This window comes from Rana temporaria, chromosome 3 (genome assembly GCF_905171775.1).
Source record: "Rana temporaria chromosome 3, aRanTem1.1, whole genome shotgun sequence".
NCBI classification, from domain to species: Eukaryota; Metazoa; Chordata; class Amphibia; order Anura; family Ranidae; genus Rana; species Rana temporaria.
The window spans coordinates 284089410-284105371 of NC_053491.1; the positions used below are offsets into that span (position 1 = coordinate 284089410).

General features: G+C 46.6%; 1 protein-coding gene across 1 annotated transcript in view; it reads right to left on the reverse strand.

Moving 5' to 3' along the window:
• SLC23A1 (solute carrier family 23 member 1) overlaps positions 1-15630 on the reverse strand; it is a 408950-nt gene extending 393320 nt beyond the window's left edge. Inside the window, exon 1 of the mRNA XM_040344710.1 lies at positions 15350-15630. The gene's annotated coding sequence lies outside the window, so the exon portion shown is untranslated. The remainder of the gene's footprint in view (positions 1-15349) is intronic.
• Positions 15631-15962: the final 332 nt, after the last annotated feature.

Here is a 15962-nt window from a genome sequence, read left to right on the forward strand (position 1 = left end):
CGGATCAGCAGAGAGCGGGATTGCCCGTCTTCCCGGGGCTCATCGTCACATAGCCCCACCTCTTAGCCCAACGCCTTTGATGACGTCACATGTCCGACACTGGACCGGCGTTCTGTCGATCAAAGGTGCCGGACCAAGAGGTGGAGCTATGTGACATGAGCCCCGGGAACACTGGAAGATCTAATGAAAGCTATTACAGCGGGCAATTCCGCTCTCTGCTCGCCTCTTCCTCTCCTCTCTCTTCCCCTGGCTGGGAGACCATGCCGGCGATGCTCTTATCCTCACCGGGCCTAGGGTTGCCACCTTTTCGTCAAGCCAAACCCGAACATTTTAGCGGCGTACAGCAATTTCTTTTTGTAGTACATGCTATAGGATGGCAAGAGATTTGGGACACCTTTGAGTTACCCTAGGAGAGTAGTAAGGAGGCACGCATAGCGCGCTGCAGTGAACAGTGGCTGTGGCCAAATTGTGTTAACAGTGGAGGGGGTGGACTTAAAGGGGCATGGTTAAATAAAACAAAAGCATTTGTGTGCCCATAATATGATTAAATAAAATAAATGTCACAGTTAAAATATGAACCTAGCCTACCTTAAAAGTAGACGATGTCAGCGGGGCAGTGAGCGATGTCAGCGGGGCAGTGAGCGATGTCAGCGGGGCAGTGAGCGATGTCAGCGGGGCAGTGAGCGGTGTCAGCAGGGCAGTGAGCGGTGTCAGCAGGGCAGTGAGTGGTGTCAGTAGGCAGTGAGCAGTGTCAGTAGGCAGTGAGCGGTGTCAGCGGGGCAGTGAGCGGTGTCAGTAGGGCAGTGAGCGGTGTCAGTAGGGCAGTGAGCGGTGTCAGTAGGCAGTGAGCGGTGTCAGTAGGCAGTGAGCGGTGTCAGTAGGCAGTGAGCGGTGTCAGTAGGCAGTGAGCGGTGTCAGTAGGCAGTGAGCGGTGTCAGCGGGGCAGTGAGCGGTGTCAGTAGGCAGTGAGCGGTGTCAGCGGGGCAGTGAGCGGTGTCAGTGGGGCAGTGAGCGGTGTCAGTAGGGCAGTGAGCGGTGTCAGTAGGCAGTAAGCGGTGTCAGTAGGCAGTGAGCGGTGTCAGCGGGGCAGTGAGCGGTGTCAGTGGGGCAGTGAGCGGTGTCAGTAGGGCAGTGAGCGGTGTCAGTAGGCAGTAAGCGGTGTCAGTAGGGCAGTGAGCGGTGTCAGTAGGGCAGTGAGCGGTGTCAGTAGGGCAGTGAGCGGTGTCAGTGGGCAGTGAGCGGTGTCAGCGGGGCAGTGAGCGGTGTCAGCGGGGCAGTGAGCGGTGTCAGTAGGCAGTGAGCGATGTCAGTAGGCAGTGAGCGGTGTCAGTAGGCAGTGAGCGGTGTCAGTAGGCAGTGAGCGGTGTCAGTAGGCAGTGAGCGGTGTCAGTAGGGCAGTGAGCGGTGTCAGTAGGGCAGTGAGCGGTCTCAATAGGGCAGTGAGCGGTCTCAGTAGGCAGTGAGCGGTCTCAGTAGGCAGTGAGCGGTCTCAGTAGGGCAGTGAGCGGTGTCAGTAGGGCAGTGAGCGGTGTCAGTAGGGCAGTGAGCGGTGTCAGAAGGGCAGTGAGCGGTGTCAGCGGGGCAGTGAGCGGTGTCAGCGGGGCAGTGAGCGGTGTCAGTAGGCAGTGAGCGGTGTCAGTAGGCAGTGAGCGGTGTCAGTAGGCAGTGAGCGGTGTCAGTAGGGCAGTGAGCGGTGTCAGTAGGGCAGTGAGCGGTCTCAATAGGGCAGTGAGCGGTCTCAGTAGGCAGTGAGCGGTGTCAGTAGGCAGTGAGCGGTGTCAGTAGGCAGTGAGCGGTCTCAGTAGGGCAGTGAGCGGTGTCAGTAGGGCAGTGAGCGGTGTCAGTAGGGCAGTGAGCGGTGTCAGTAGGGCAGTGCCACTGTGCCCCATCAAATAATGCCGTCACTGTGCCCCATCAAATAATGTCACTGTGCCCATCAAATAATGCCACTGTGCCCATCAAATACCGCCACTGTGCCCCATCAAATAATGCCGCCACTGTGCCCATCAAATAATGCCACTGTTCCCATCAAATACCGCCACTGTGCCCCATCAAATAATGCCCATCAAATACCGCCACTGTGCCCATCAAATAATGCCGCCACTGTGCCCATCAAATAATGCCACTGTGCCCCATCAAATAATGCCGCCACTGTGCCCATCAAATAATGCCACTGTGCCCCATCAAATAATGCCGCCACTGTGCCCATCAAATAATGCCACTGTGCCCCATCAAATAATGCCACTCTGCCCCATCAAATAATGTCACTGTGCCCCATCAAAGAATTCCCGCCACTGTGCCCCATCAAATAATGCCACCACTGTGCCAATCAAAAGTTAACATTTTACCTGCTGTCCTGGCCTGGGGGTTTCCCTCGTGCTCCTCTCTCTCTCCTCCTCCTCCTGACGTTACAGCCAGACCCTGCCCTGGTGCAGAGGAAATGATTGGGGGAAGCAGTGCGGAGGTGGGTAGGCGGAGCTTAAGGCTCCACCTCCGCCAGTCACTTTACATTGCCTATTGCCTGCCGCTTATGGGGGCGTGTCGCCCACCGCCCTTTCCTCGGCCAAGCACCCTCATATACACCGACCGCACTGTTAGCCCATACCTGCAAGTGCCAGCGCCGCCACAGCAGGCCGGCCGCCGTGGGCTGCATGTGTGCGGGAGCTGGGAATCGGGAAGACGAGTCGGGGAAGCAAGCCTCCGCAGAGGGGAAGAGCCCGAGGCTGTGTCTGCATGAGTAGGCACTAGCGCGTCTCTCCCCCTCAGTCACAGTACACAGTCACTCTGGTCCGGGCCCCCCTGATCCTCACTCAGCTGCGGGCCCCATAGCGCCCGCGTGGGTTGCTATGGCGGTAGTTCCGCCACTGCTGCCTGGCCTCCCTGATCCTGCAAAGCCTGCGGAAGGATCCTTGTATTTGTGGTATCAAGGAGAGGGATCATTACTGGCTGGCAACCCTCCTTGATCCACGTTACAAGGGTAAGGTTGCGGACCTTATCTTGCTGTCGCAGAGGATGAAACATCTTCGGTCGGCCTTGCAGAAAGGTCTGTGCAATGCGTTCCCAGAGACTGGGAGGTTACAAAATCCTGGTCCTGGACAATGTGTTGCTGAGGCTTCAGTCAGTCAAGCGGTGGAGAAGGTGGCCGTCTGACCGATGCGGTCAGACAATTTTTTAGTCCGCAGCCCCAAGGTATGATCGGTTCCAGCAACCATCGCCAGCATCTGTTTTACATGCTGCAGGAATACCTAGAGGCAAGATCAGACTCCTCTGGGTTACTGGGTCTTGAGGATGGATCACTGACCAGAGCTTGCACAGTATGCAATTGAGCTACTGGCCTGTCCTGCATCCAGCGTTCTTTTGGAAAGCACATTCAGTGCTGCTGGAGGCTTTGTAACCGATCACAGGATGCGCCTGTCCACCGACTCAGTCGATCGACTGACCTTCATAAAAATGAATCAGTCTTGGATCACCACCAGCCACCAAGCACCTGATGCTGATGTAACCAAAATAATTTTTTTTAATGTCAGCTCCCTTCAAGACTGGCTATGCTGATGCTGAGTGACTATCCTGTTATGCTAAGTAACTATCCTCTTCCTCCTCAATGATCATGCTGATAGCTTGTAAGAACATTTTTGGTTCTGGCACCGCCAACAGTGGCTAAGGCCCAATTTTTCTGTAACAGGGTTGTGTAATTACAATTTTTTGAATGCAGTACTTTGTAGCAGGACTCATTCCTGCGCTCTAACTAGAGTATCTAGTGAGGGGTTGCAGTGTTTGTGGCACCAGTGCCTAAGGCCCAATTTTTTCTGCCCCCAGTTCAACAGGGGCATGTCATTACAATTCTTGATCTAAAATTTCACAGCAGGGCCCATTCTGCGCCCACCAAGAGTAACTGTGAGGGCTTACAGTGTTGTGGCACAGCACCACCACCACCACCAACAAAGGCCCAATTTTTCTGCCCATGTTCAAAAGGGCATGTAATTACAATTCTTGACCTAATATTTAACAGCAGGGGCGTTCCAGCGCCCACCAAGAGTAACTGTGAGGACTTACAGTGTTGTGGCACCAGCACCACCCACCACCATCATCATCAAGGCCCAATTTTTCTACCACTGTTCAACAATGGCATGTAATTACAATTCTTAATTAATAGTTCACAGCAGGGCGTTCCAGCGCCCACCAAGACTAACTGCGAGGGCTTACAGTGTTTGTGGCAACACCAACACCTAAGGCCCCAAAATTTCTGCATAGTATATACGGCAGGCCCCTACTTTCAAACATCAACTTACAAACGGACTCTACTTGCAAACGGAAAGGAGACAACAGGAAGTGAGAGGAAATCTACCCCTAGGAAGGAAAATTCTCTCCTGTAAGAGTTAATATGGGAAAAAGGTGTCTCTTCTCCACTGATGCTTTATCGCCAATCCTTGTTTCACTAAAACCCCCAAATAAAAAAAATAAAAAACATTTGTCATTGGGACGGAAGTGAGGTGAAATCTTCTGAACAGGTGCACAAACAGCCAAAACAAATGTTACAGGGGTGATAACCCTTCCCTATTTTTTCCAAAAGCTTAAAAAATAGATTTTTTGGCTGGAGCTAACACTTAACCACTTCCCACCTTGCGGCTGACTATATACGGCTGCAAGGTGACTCTGTCCTGCCCGGGAAGCCGTCTATACTACGCCACTGGGGGGCGCGTGTGCCGGCGTCGATGTCCGCCAGGCTACCCGCGATCGTCTGTCACAGAGCAGGGACGTGGAGCTCTGTGTGTAGACACAGAGCTCCACGTCCTGTCAGGGAGAGGAGACCAATGGTGTGTCCCTTGTACATAGGGACAACCATCGGTCACCTCCCCCAGTCAGTCCCCCTCCCCACAGTAGGAATCACTCCCAGGGTACATATTTAACCCCTTGAGGCCCCTAGTGTTAACCCCTTCCCTGCCAGTCACAGTTATACAGTCGAACCAGTGCATTTTATAGCAGTGTTCGCTGTACAAATGTGAATGGTCTCCAAAAAGTGTCCGATGTGTCCGCTTTAATATCGCATTTCGTAACAACAAATCACAGATCGCCGCCATTACAAGTAAAAAAATCTAAATAATAAAAAAAAAAGTAAATAATTCTAACCTCCATTTTGTAGGCGAACCACAAGCCAATCACTATACGCTTATTGCGATTTTTCTTTACCAAAAATATGTAGAAGAATACATATCGGACTAAACTGAAAAAAAAAATTGTTTTTTTTTTAAAATGGGATATTTATTATAGCAAAAACTAAAAAATATTGTGTTTTTTTTTAAATTGTCGCTCTATTTTTGTTTATAGTGCAAAAAATATAAACCGTAGAGGTGATAAAATACCACCAAAAGAAAGCTCTATTTGTGGGAAAAAAAAGGACATCAATTGTCCGTTAAAGCGGCGCAGTGCCGAAAGCTGAAATTTCGCCTGGGCAGGAAGGTGGTATATGTGCCCAGTAAGCAAGTGGTTAAACATGTACCAGTTCAAAAATTACCAAACAGATTCTACTTCACAACAAACCTACAGTCCCTGTCTTGTTTACACGCCTGTATACTGCTGTTCAGCGTATATAGGGCCTGGGGGCCCCACGCCTTTCCTTTTTTTAATTTGGGGTGCGGGGTTCCCTTAATATCCATTCAAGACCCAAAGGGGCTGGTATCTGCCTGGGGGGGGAACCCATGCATGTTTCTCAATGATTTTCATCTATATTGCAGGGACCATACATTACATTAAAGCCGCCAGCAGTTTTAAATGTCTTTTTGTTCCTATATAAATGTCATTTTGTGTAAGGACAGTTCAAAACACGGGAAACACATGCCACTTCATAGGCATACTATAGACACCCAGAAGGTACGATATTAAGAAGGAATATTTCACTTTTTTCACTTTAAGCATCATTAAAATCACTGCTGCCGAAAAAAAAACGTCAGTTTTTAAAACGTTTTTTGCATTGCTACATGGTCCCCTGGGGCAGGATCCAGGGGCCAGATCCTCAAAAGAGATACCAGGCGGATCTGCTGTTCCGCCTGTGTATCCCTGTTTCTATCTTTGGAACTGATCCACAGAATCAGTTTCCAAGAGATAGACAGAAGATCCGACATGTGTAAGGTACTTACACTGCCGGATCTTAGGATGCAGTACCGCACCCGCCGCTGGGGGCATTTCGCGTCCAAATGCCGCTTCGGGTATGCAAATTAGCACCTTCGGAGATCCACAAAGCTTTTTACGCTTCGTTTTTTCTCCGTAAGTATTAAGTTGCATGTGTAAAATTAGGGCTGCTTTTAAAAAGTGGTAAACTGTTTACACCTTGTAAAAGTAGACCCTTCTTACCCCGCGACGCTGTTATTTATTTATTTTTTTCCCCAAAAAATCCCGCCGTATCTTTTTTTTTTCCCGACGCGATTCACGAAGCTCGGCGTAACGTAATTTTGTGCTATGCACGTCGGGAAGATGACGTCACGAGCATGCGCTGGCGGAGTGATCTACATCTGCCTCCTCCCTCCATCCTCTCTCTCGCTTTGAAGCAGCGGACTAGTGGAGCCTGGAGAGTGGCTGCAGCCTGCTGGAATCAAGGTGAGCACTGCAGTGTGAGCCAGTGCCCTATCTCTGCTCTGCCTTGCAATCATAACCAAGCAGATAACGGGACTCTGCCTGATTTGGAGAGCCATCTCACTTGGGAGTGGGGTTGCAAGTGCTCAGCGTCCGGTTGGTCCTGTCTGTTCTCCCAGCCTCTCCCTCACTACACTAACTGTCCAATGCCACACTCCGCCTCCCATTTGTGTCCGCCCAACCCCGCCCACAGTCCAACCCCCTGCATGCAATGAGCTGTGATTGGGGTTTTGTGAGAAGCTGGGCGGGAGATATGAAACAATGGCTGCTATAGCTACATAAGCCACCTAAAGGGGAACCAGCCTGAGAAGAGGGAGGCATAATTGGTAAGTGAAACTTTTGCACACAGAACAAAACACCTGTCTCCCCCCACCACCTTTTGCACTGCCCCCCCTCCTGCCCCCACCTCTCTCTCTCTCCCTCCCCACCTCTCTCTCTCCCCCACCTCTCTCTCCCCCACCTCTCTCTCTCCCCCACCTCTCTCTCTCCCCCACCTCTCTCTCTCCCCCACCTCTCTCTCTCTCCCCCACCTCTCCCTCCCCCACCTCTCTCTCTCCTCCCCACCTCTCTCTCCCCCACCTCTCTCTCTCCCCCACCTCTCTCTCTCTGCCTCCCCCACCTCTCTCTCTCTCCCTCCCCCACCTCTCTCTCCCTCCCTTCCCCACCTTTCTCTCTCCCTCTCCCTCCCCCACCTCTCTCTATCCCCCACCTCTCTCTATCCCCCACCGCCCTCTCTCTCCCCCACCTCTCACCTCTCCCTCCCTCCCCCACCTCTCTCCCTCCCCCACCTCTCTCTCTCTCCCCCCACCTCTCTCTCTCCCCCACCTCTCTCTCTTTCCCCACCTCTCTCTCTCCCCCCACCTCTCTCTCTCCCCCACCTCTCTCTCTCTCTCTCTCTCCCACCTCTCTCTCCCACCACCTCTCTCTCCCACCTCTCTCACCTCTTTCTCTCCCCCACCTCTCCCCCCACCTCTCTCTCCCACCTCTCTCTCTCTCCCACCTCTCTATCTTTCCCCCACCTCTCTCTTTCCCCCACCTCTCTCTCTCTCCCCCACCTCTCTCTCTCTCCCCACCTCTCTCCCTCTCCCACCTCTCTCTCTCCCCCACCTCTCTCTCTCCCCCCCACCTCTCTCTCTCTCCCCCCCCACCTCTCTCTCTCTCCCACCTCTTCCCCCACCTCTCTCTCCCACCTCTCCCCTCTCTCTCTCCCCCACCTCTCCCCCCACCTCTCTCACCTCTCTCTCCCCCCCCACCTCTCTCTCTTTCTCCCCCACCTCTCTCCCCCCCACCTCTCTCTTTCTCCCCCACCTCTCCCCCCCCACCTCTCTCTCTCTCTCCCCCACCTCTCTCTCTCCTCTCCCGCCCCCACCTCTCTCTCCCTCACCCTCTCCCACCTCTCTCCCTCTCCCACCTCTCTCCCCCACCTCTCTCTATACCCCACCCCTCTCTCTCTCCCCCCACCTCTCTCTCTCTACCTCTCTCCCCCCCCCCATTTTTTTCTCACCACACTTTCTCTATCTTTGCCTCCCTCCACCAACTTCTTGTCCCCCTTTCTCTCTTTCTCCTGTATCTCTCTTCTTGTTATATACAGACCAGTGTATATAATGTACCGTATGGTGTACATATAATGTACAGGCTGTACCCTGGCACCATACAATACATTATATGCAGACCAGTGTATATATAACATACAGCGTGGTGTCGGGGGGTGACACAGTGTTTTGCTGCTCCGGGTGACAGCAACCCTAGTGACGCCACTGAGTGAGACAGCACTGAGCAGGGCAGGCAGTGGGCAAATGATGGACCAAAAAAAGAAGGCAACCAATCGATATGATATGCACCCTACCCTGGCTTGTCACTGTCAGCAAAAAAGTGTGTGTATATATATATATATATTTAAAAATCTGCACTTTTTTACTGACAAGCCAGGGTTTGGAATTGTAGATGTAATACATATATATTTATTTTTACACAATATAAATAAATATATATATATATATATATATATATATATATATATATATATATACACACACACACTTCAATCGATATGAACCCTGGCTTGTCAGCAAAAAAATTGCATATTTATTTATATATATATATATATATATATATATATATATAATATATATATATATATTTATATACAGTAACAGACCAAATGTTTGGACACACCTTCTCATTCAAAGAGTTTTCTTTATTTTAATGACTATGAAAATTGTAGATTCACACTGAAGGCATCAAAACTATGAATTAACACATGTGGAATTATACATAACAAAAAAGTGTGAAACAACTGAAAATTTATTTCATATTCTAGGTTCTTCAAAGTAGCACCTTTTGCTTTGATTACTGCTTTGCACACTCTTGGCATTCTCTTGATGAGCTTCAAGAGGTAGCACCCCATCACCACTCCTTCTTGGTCAAATAGCCCTTACACAGCCTGGAGGGTGTTTGGGGTCATTGTCTGTTGAAAAATAAATGATTGGTCCAACTAAAACACAAAACTGGATGAAATAGAATGCCGCTGCAAGATGCTGTGGTAGCCATGCTGGTTCAGTATGCCTTCAATTTTGAATAAATCCCCAACCAGTGTCACCAGCAAAGTACCCCCCACAAATCACACTCCTCTCCATTCTTCACGGTGGGAACCAGGCATGTAGAGTCCTTCATTCACCTTTCTCTGCGTCGCACAAAGACACAGGGGTTGGAACCAAAGATCTCAAGTTTGGACTCATCAGACCAAAGCACAGATTTCCACTGGTCTAATGTCCATTCCTTGTGTTCTTTAGCCCAAACGAGTCTCTTCTGCTTGTTGCCTTTCTTTAGCAGTGATTTCCTAGCAGATATTCTACCATGAAGGCCTGATTCACACAGTCTCCTCTTAACAGTTCTAGAGATGTGTCTGCTGCAAAAGGTGGCTACTTTGAAGAACCTAGAATATGAAATATGTTTTCAGTTATTTCACACTTTTTTATTATGTATAATTCCACATGTGTTAATTCATAGTTTTGATGCCTTCAGTGTGAATCTACAATTTTCATAGTTATGAAAATAAAGAAAACTCTTTGAATGAGAAGGTGTGTCCAAACTTTTGGTCTGTACTGTATATATATATATATATATATATATATATATATATATATATATATATATATACACACACGCACGTGTGTTTGATCTTTGGTTTGAGGTGCACATCCTAATGAAATAGTCTGTGCACGCCTATGAAAGCCTGAATCAGTTTCTGAACATTTACTCCTTTCGCATGAAGTCTGTCCGTTCAGTTGTTTCCACCCTTCAGGGAGGAGAATTCCTGGCATCAATAGACATCAGAGATGCATATCTACATGTGCCAATATTCCCTGCTCACCAAAAGTTTCTAAGGTTTGCGGTTGATCGGCGCCACTTTCCGTTTGTGGCCCTTACTTTCGGGCTGGCTATGGCACCTCGAGTGTTCACAAAAATACTGGCCCGGCCCTGGCAAGGCTAAGGGCACGGGGCATAGCAGTAACAGCCTAGCTGGACGATCTGTTAATCATAGATCAGTCCGCTGCACGCTTGGGCCACAATGTGCACAGCACAGTGGAATACTTAGAGTACCTAGGCTGGGTCTGTGATGGAGTTGATAAAATGTTCTCTTTCTCCTAACCACTCAAATATTGCTTTCCTTTCTTTTATTGTTTTATTTCTTTGTTTCTTGATATATATATATATATATATATATGTGTGTGTATATATATATATGTGTGTATATATATATATATATATATAAATTATATATATATATATATATATATATAATGTATATGAGTACGAGTTTCAGTATTCTGTGACAGGCACTATTATTGTTTTCTTGAATTAAGTCATTATAGAGGTTGAATCACAGCCCGGAAGTAAAGCTAAAAAGCAAGATGTCTCCCTCCTCCCTCTTTCCACCGAGCAAAGGAAGATGGCCCCCATGAGTGTGGAATGTTCGCCTCGTGGCAAGAAACAGACGTCACAAGAGAACACCATATGTGGATTAGCGAATCAGATGTACCCATATGATGATGCTTGCTTATGTCACTTTGTCTATAAAAGCTGTGATTCCAATAAAGTTCCGCCTCTTTGTGGGTTGGAAGACGATGGAGTTAGCAGCGTGATTACTTCACTCGTATTTGCATGCTTTCACTGTTATAAATTTGACTTAGAGGCAAAATAGAATACATGTCCTGAAATTGAACCAGGGAACGTCCATTACAGGCCCTTAATCTGAACGAATTCTCTTTAAAGCCACAAAGAAGGCTGGAGTATTTAGGCATAATTATAGACATGTCCCAAAGTAAGGTATAACTTCCCAAGCCAAAGGCAAAAGCCATAGGAGACTTGGTCTAAGTGATAAAGGCAAAGAGAAGGCCTTTCATTCTTCTATGCATGAGATTATTGAGAAAGATGGTAGCCTCATTCGAGGCTATGCCTTACGCCAAGTTTCACTCAAGGCCGTTACAGGGCAGAATTCTGTCCGCTTGGAACAAAGATGTTCAGGCCCTGGACCTTCCTATGATCTTATCTCCAAAGGTTCGCCAGAGCCTCAATTGGTGGTTGCTCCCCCAAAATCTGTCAAAAGGAAAATCCTTCACTCCGGTTACCTGGAAATTGGTAACCACAGTGACCAGCCTTCTTGGCTGGGGGGCAGTTCTATGAGAGGCATCTGCCATGGGGAAGTGGCCCGGAGCCGAAAAGCTCCTATCCATTAACATTCTGGAGATTAGGGCAATTCATCTGGCCCTCAGATTCTGGTCTTACAGACTGCAGGGTTGGCCTGTTTGGATTCAGTCCGACAATGCTACAGCAGTGGCCTATATCAATCACCAAGGAGGCACCAGAAGTCTGAATGCTCAAAGAGAGGTGCATCGCATCCTGGCCTGGGCAGAAAGCCACTTGCCTCACCTATCTCCAGTTTTCATTCCAGGGTAGAAAATTGGCAGATTTTTTAAGCCGCCAGCAGCTGAGCCCAGGAGAATAGTCTCTACACCCGACATATTTCAAATCATATGTCAAAAATGGGGTACCCCAGATGTGGACCTGTTGGCTTCCAGGTTCAATGCAAAGCTGGACAACTTTGTGTCAAGAACAAGAGATCCCTGTGCCCAAGGGTCGGATGTTCTGACAATCTCATGGGATCGTTATTCTCTGATTTATATGTTCGCTTCAGTTCCGCTTCTCCCACGATTCCTTCAGAGAGTCAAGAGGGAAGGAAAGCCAGTGATTTTGGTTGCCCCGGCTTGGCCCAGATGACCCTGGTGCGCAGAAGTCATAAGGATGGCAGTAGGAAGACCTTGGGTTCTCCAACTACACTCAGACCTACTATCGCAGGGTCCATTTTTCAATCCTGCCTTACAAAGTCTAAATTTGACGGTTTGGCTATTGAGACCCACATTCTGAGGAAACGTGAGCTCTCAGGTCCAGTCCTATCCATTCTGGTTAATGCTAGGAAGCCGGCCTCCATGCTCATCTACTACAGAATCTGGAAGGCATAGGTTTCCTGGTGTGAACCCAGAAGATGGCATCCTAGGAAGTATGCCATTCATTCCCTAGTCCGGGCCTTTGTTCAGGAAGCACTACGCTTGAATCCATCGGTTAATTCTCTTGTGTGCCCATGGGATTTGAATTTGGTATTATCCGTTTTTGACAAAGAAACTGGTTTGTTTAGTAGCCATATCCTCAGCAAGGAGGGTATCGGAATTGGCGGCTCTTTCGTGTAAAGAACCATATATGATTATTCATGAAAACAGGGTGGTACTGCGTCCTCACCCAACTTTCTTACCTAAGGTGGTATCAGGATTTCATCTGAATCAAGATATAGTCCTACCATTTTTTTTTTCAGATCCGCAGTCTGCGGAGGAAGAGATTCTACACTCTCTAGATGTTGTAAGAATGGTAAAGGTTTTTCTGCAAGCTACAGCTCAGATATAAAAGACTGGTTGTCCGTTTATTCTGCCACAGGGTCCAAGGAAGGGCCAGGCAGCGTTGAAGACCACTATTGTGAGTTGGATTCGACAAGTCATTATTCAGGCCTATGGTTTAGAAAAGAAGATTCCTCCTTTTCAGGTGAAAGCGCACTAGACTAGAGCAGTTGGTGCTTCATGGGCAGTGCATCACCAGGCCTCCATGGCTCAGATCTGTAAGGCTGCTACCTGGTCTTCGGTCCATACATTTACTAAATTCTACCTGCTAAATGTGAGAGGGTATGAGGATGCCGCCTTTAGGCGTAGATCCTCTGGCCCGATGGCGGTCTTGTTTTGATCTGTGTCTCCCTCCCTCAATTTTAGCATTTCTATGGAACATCCCATTAAGTAATTAAGGCTCTGTGTCCCGTGATGTATGAGCAAGAAAATAGGATTTTTTTATACAGCTTACATGTAAAATCCTTTTCTTGGGAATACATCATATGACACAGAGCTCCCGCCGCTCTTCGGAGTTAAACGTGGGACACTTATTGCTTTGCTACAAAACTGAGGTACTCTCCATTTGGGAGGGGTTATATAGATGAGGAACTCAATTTTAATTGGGCTTACCAGTGTCCAATCACCTGTGGTAACTACATAACCCATTAATTAAGGCTCTGTGTCCCGTGATGTATTCCCAAGAAAAGGAATTTACAGGTAAGCTGTAATCCTATTTTAATGCATGCTAATATTCTGTTGGCTTTACTTGCAGCAGCTTGGCATTGCATGCTGTTGCTAAGCCTGTCATCTACAAGGACCCCCAGGTCTTTTGCCATCCTAGATTCCTCCAGAGGTTCTCCCCCTAGAGAGTAACTTTAGCACCCAAATGCATTACTTTACATTTTTCAACATTTAGCCCTAGTTCACACTGGTGCGATCTGACATGCCAAATCGCACGTCAAATCGGCCGCATTTGCTGGCAATGGCACCGTCCTAATTGGTGCGATGCCGCATCTGCTGCGCTGCACCGATTTCAAAAAGTAGTTTCCGTACAGAAACTGCACAGATGTCTCTGTAATCGTGGCCAAAATCAGGACTGACAAGCGAGAGTGAAATCATGCGAGTTCAGTTGAACTCGCTCCACTTCACTCCCGCAGCCCAGTGTGAACCTGGGCTAAACCTCATTTGCCATGTAGCTGCCCAACCTATTATTTTATTTAGGACTTATTGTAAGGTTTCAACATCCTGCGCAGAAGTTATTGCCCTGCTTAACTTTGTATCATCTGCAAATATTGAGATTGAGCTATCCATCCCATCCTCTATATCGATAATGAATAAGCTAAACCTGTCTCTATGAATTTCATAAACTGAAAAAAGTAGTGCTGAGAAATCCAATAATATAGTTTAAATTGAAATTTATTTTAAAATTTTAAAACAGGTCAAGTCAACAAAGATTATGAAGAAAAGAAAACATTTCTATAATTTGTATTTGATGATAACAAAGACAACAATGCTCTGGAATATTATTACTAGAATACTATTACTAGAACATTTACAATAGGAAATTACCAATAGAACAGTACCAATATAAATACCTTGATATAAAAGTAAACAAGTTACCGATGAAGGGTTAGTATTAGAATTGCACTAAATAACTAAATAGATGATCATTTATCTGTACATACTTTTTTTCCTGCTATAGCATACCAACTGTCAGGGGCGATACTAGGTCTACAAAAGATCTGGTGCTAGAGCCCATATCAGCAAAGTAAAAGTCATACACTTAAGCATACCTGTGCTCAGCAATGCAGCCTCACATATGCCCAGCAATGCAGCCTCACCTGTGCCCAGCAATGCAGCCTCACCTGTGCCCAGCAATGCAGCCGGCCAGATCATCACACAGGCCGGCATCTCCCGATTTGTCCGATTTTATTTGAATCACCCAGTGCCCGCCTTCACATAAGTTCCGCTCCCTGGATAGGTCCTGGCTTTGGACAAGTGTGCTGTCTGTCAATTTTTTTTTTTACACTTTCTTTGTGAAATGGTAGGGTAACAATGTACCCCGTTACCAATTCACATAGGGGGGCTGGAATCTGGGGGTCACCTTTGATAAATGACTTTTTTTCCTTTAGAAATTACACTTTGTGCAGGGACAGTTCTAAACACGGGAAACATGGGAAACTTTACAGGCATACTATACACACACCCCAGGTACAAAATTTAAAGGAATATTTCACTTTTATTGTTTCACTTTAAGCATTATTAAAATCACTGCTCCCAAAAAAAACTGCTGTTTTTAAAACTTTTTTTTGCATTGATACATGTCCCCTGGGGGAGGACCCAGGTCCCCAAACACTTTTTATGACAATAACTCGCATAACTTTCTTTTTCATAACTTGCATATTAACCTTTAAAATTAGCACTTTTGATTTCTCCCACAGACTTTTAAAGGGTGTTCCGTGGCTTTTTGAATTTGCCGCAAACACCCCAAATTGTTCGCTGTTCGCGCGAACAGCCAATGTTCGAGTCGAACATAAAGCTCATCTCTAGTAAGGAAAATGTCAATAATAGTGTATTTTACTTTTACTGATTTTCAGCAAGCCTTTTAAAGAACTGGCTACCATTATAAAGTAAAACAATGACCAAGTTTAGGTCATTATGTCAGTAAATCAACAGTAAAAATGTTCATAACACATTGTCAGACATTGTCTGTTACCTAAAGTACTAGATTCTTGACTGATTGTTGTCTATGCTTTTCCATCTCACAACGGATAAACAAATGTTTTTCTTACCAAGACAGGTGGAATTGATGAGCAAGAATGGTATTTAGGTCCTATGTATAAGATAAGATAACGAAACTCTGTTCAGTCTTCTCTTTGCTTCTTTTGTTTAAAAAAAATATATGAATTATAAAAGGCACTCTTGGATAGAAGAAAAAAGTCTGGAGCAAATTGTGGACTTTCACCTAAAGCTGTGTGCTAATACTTAATCACCTCATTCCTGTAACAGTAGTTACACATTTATTTTGTTTGTTTTGCCAGATTATATGTTGTTGTAGAGAATGCATCATGCATTCACCTCTCACTGAACTGGTTTCAGCCAACAGTCCGTGAACAAAATAAATAAGTCATTACAATTGTTGTCAATGTAATCAAACCACATTCTCTGCAATGCTTATTGAATTGTGTATGTGATTATCTGTGCACAAGTGTATGAATAATTAAAGCTGCAAGCATAAGGTGAAAATAATCACTTGAATGTACATGAAAGAAAAAATGCTGTGCTATCTGTAATAATGTATCTGTAAATTATTATCTATAATCCGGTGTTCAATGTGTTTTAAGCAATCACCAAAAAGAAAATCTATCGACCAATCATAAATAATAAAACAGCAAAAGTCCATAT